We start from the raw sequence: 3,098 nt of genomic DNA, 5'->3' as shown, positions 1-3,098 counted from the left end.
TGTTTCACCAGGTAGATGATTGGTCTTCATGAACAGAAATTTTTTTCAAAAGACTTTATGACTTGAACAGACCTTACTTCTTCATGAACAGCGGTTTCAAGGCTTCAAACAGATGTTAGCTAGTCTTCAACAGATGCTCTGATTTAGGTGTTCAAGATTCACTATCTTTAGGAGGAATCTGACTCAAACTTCTATTTATTTCTTGATCACTTGATCATGTTTTGGCTTTTGAATATCATGTTGAAGATCCATGCTTATCTTGGATTATCTTCCTTTCAATAATCTCTTGTAATGTTATCTACATATTTGCTTCCCTTGTGTCTCTCCTCTTCTCTTTTTCAACTGATTTTGCAATTTGTTCTTGCCTAGCCTTTTTGGCTGCACCAGCGTTAAGACTTTTTTCCACTTTCTTAACAAGAAGTGGAAGCTCTCTCATACAATTTTCCTCTCGGGGATTTATTGTTTAGCCCCTAGGCAACCAAATCATTTACTTTCTTCAAATTAATAAATTTCATTTCTATTTTCGTATACGGTTACTAAAAATATAATTATATATGATTTGTTTTTATTTATTTATGTTAAGTATTTAGTTTTAAGATTTTTTTAGGAAAGTAGAAATGTATTTCCATATCTCCGTACTATTTTTGTAAGGCCATGGGGTGTACTCTAACATTTAGAATTTTAACAGTGATATGGCATGTTAACTAACATTGTAAACCACTCCCTACTTGTGTTTGTGTTAAACGTCATTAAATGGGTTATGTGTTAACATGTTAACCAAATGTTAAATGGATTGAATTGATTATTCTTTTCTTTTTTAGACAAAAAACCACTAAAAGATAGAGTTAGATAAAGTTAATGGGATTAAACCAATTTCCTTGAAGTGAAGCAAAGTGAAATGAGGAAAAAGATTGACGTGGCACTTAGATTGAGTTAAAATAGGTTAAAGTATACCCAAAGACCTAAGTGATGTGTCGTCAAACGGACGTATCTTCCATATTAACGTGGAGACATGAATTAAAAAATAAATTTGAGGGTAATTGCGATGTAAATATGCCAGGCCCCCCATTTTAATTAATTCGAAAATCAAGAGTGCAAGATGGAAAAAAAACGTTGTTGCATTTAACGGAAGTTTATCGATTTTGGGGAATTAGGTACTTCAATGGAAGTTCATTGGATTTTGAAGATTATGTTGGAGGAGAGATTTTTTAAAATGAGTGGGTGATTGAAAATTTCAGTTGAATTCGATTTTGTTTACTTAATATTACAAAATTGTTTGATTTTGATCAACACCAAAGCTAAACATTTCATAATAATAGTTAGATGATAACTTAATAAATTGATAAAGATAACAATATTCATTTTCTCTAAGCTTTGAATTAACGTTTTTTAAAAGTTAAATAGTAGGTCGCATTTGTGTCATTAAGTTTGGAAAATATGTAACGTATAGTCGTCAAAGTTGAAAGTGCGCGTTGATATTTAAATGTACGTTCGTCAAAGTTGAAAGCACCCCGCAACGCGCGCCCGAGTTTAAACCTATTTTTATATATTAATTATTTAAATTTAAATAATCAAAAAGTTAAATACTTAGAATGATTAATTATATAATTATTACAACTCAAAACCAACATGTTTTATTACATTTAATTATTGTATGGTATATCAGGCATTCACGTGGCAAATTTGTAGCGGCGAACGGCGATCAACGACGGCGTTTGGCGGCTAGGTAGTCTTCCATGGCCTGGATCTGTTCTTTTGACGGCGGCGTTTCGTTGTTCTTGATCGATCTATGAACATCATAACTTGTTGATCCAACCACCAGCATCCTGTTCATCAATCAACTCATTCAATTAAAGCATTAAAGACGAGGAATTAAACGTACGTACGTACCCGGCGAAGAACAGTATAATCTGTCTCGGATGAATCTTCTTCCCAAAAATTTTCATTTTTTTCTGTTTCCTTGGTCTCTTTTATTCGAGAGGAACTGAAAGAAGATTGTAGGTGGAAGGAAGATCCGACCCGTACCCCGTATTCGTATTTGTAACCGAAATCCTTGGCTTCGAATATGGGTTTTATGGTTGAGCAGGAACAAAAGTATATTTAATGGGAAGGTTACTAGCATTCACAAAGTGATAGAAAACATTAAAACACTATCATAGTATTGTTTCATTGGGTGAAAAATAGAGAAAAAAAATCTTAACGGGTCGACCCGTTTAATTTAATAAAAACCAAATATGGCCCGTTCAATAAACGATTTGGACATGACAACCTAAGACAAGTAGTTAAGTATTAAATAGGTTAAGAGCATTCCACAATAAACCTGAATATCTAGGTATTGTGTTTCGGATCATATCAAGAATTGTCGTCACTAGTTGTTTATTTAAATATACAAATCTTGACACGATCATAATATTTTATAGAGATGTATATAAAAAAACTAATGAATAATAAACATGAGATTGAGCTTAAAATAATAGTCTCAAGCCGAGCTTGAGCTTTGGACATAGAAGTGAAGACAAACCCAGCTCAAGCTCGATCTCAATTAAATTCAAAAGGACAACCTGGAGCTTAATTTACAACCCTAGTCTCGAGCATCAAATTCTTATTCATGAAACATGTCACATATCCATGAAGATTAATAATGTATTTTTGTCATCATTTATTTAAATGTTCTTTTTTATAAAACAATGATATGGAATATGATACAAATACTATATAATATAAGTAGATTCGGGTTTTTGGCTTGGAAATATTAAGCCGATAACAGATCCATTTGAAAACTTGGGTTATCTGGGTTCAGGTGAATTCGGGCCGGGTTTAATTGGTAATTTTCATATGTAGCATGTACCATACTTTCAAAAAGAATTGTTTTATCTTTGTAAGTAGGCAACTTCCATAGCAGCCTAGCAGGTACAATTTAAAGAGGTTATCTACCGTTGCATACTTGCATTGGTATGTTTCTAATATATGGTTGCAACAAATATTAAGAATTACATTAACTATATTTATATGTTCAACTAAATGCAATCTTCACGAACTCAATAGAATTATTACTGGCAAGTTTTATGAGGATAATATGAAATAGATGTGACATCTTA

The 3,098-nt window shown here is 32.4% G+C and overlaps 1 long non-coding RNA gene across 1 annotated transcript; it reads right to left on the bottom strand.

Moving 5' to 3' along the window:
• Positions 1-1,575: 1,575 nt before the first annotated feature.
• On the bottom strand, positions 1,576-2,263 carry LOC110937443. The gene is made up of 2 exons (XR_002590792.2): positions 1,891-2,263; positions 1,576-1,826 (listed from the first exon to the last, which is right to left on the bottom strand). It is a non-coding gene; the product is annotated as an uncharacterized LOC110937443 (long non-coding RNA).
• Between the last annotated feature and the right edge of the window lie 835 nt (positions 2,264-3,098).

Source organism: Helianthus annuus, chromosome 1 (assembly GCF_002127325.2).
Source record: "Helianthus annuus cultivar XRQ/B chromosome 1, HanXRQr2.0-SUNRISE, whole genome shotgun sequence".
In the NCBI taxonomy this organism is placed as follows: Eukaryota; Viridiplantae; Streptophyta; class Magnoliopsida; order Asterales; family Asteraceae; genus Helianthus; species Helianthus annuus.
Note: the sequence above shows the minus strand (reverse complement) of the source record. Positions and strands in the feature narration are given on the sequence as shown.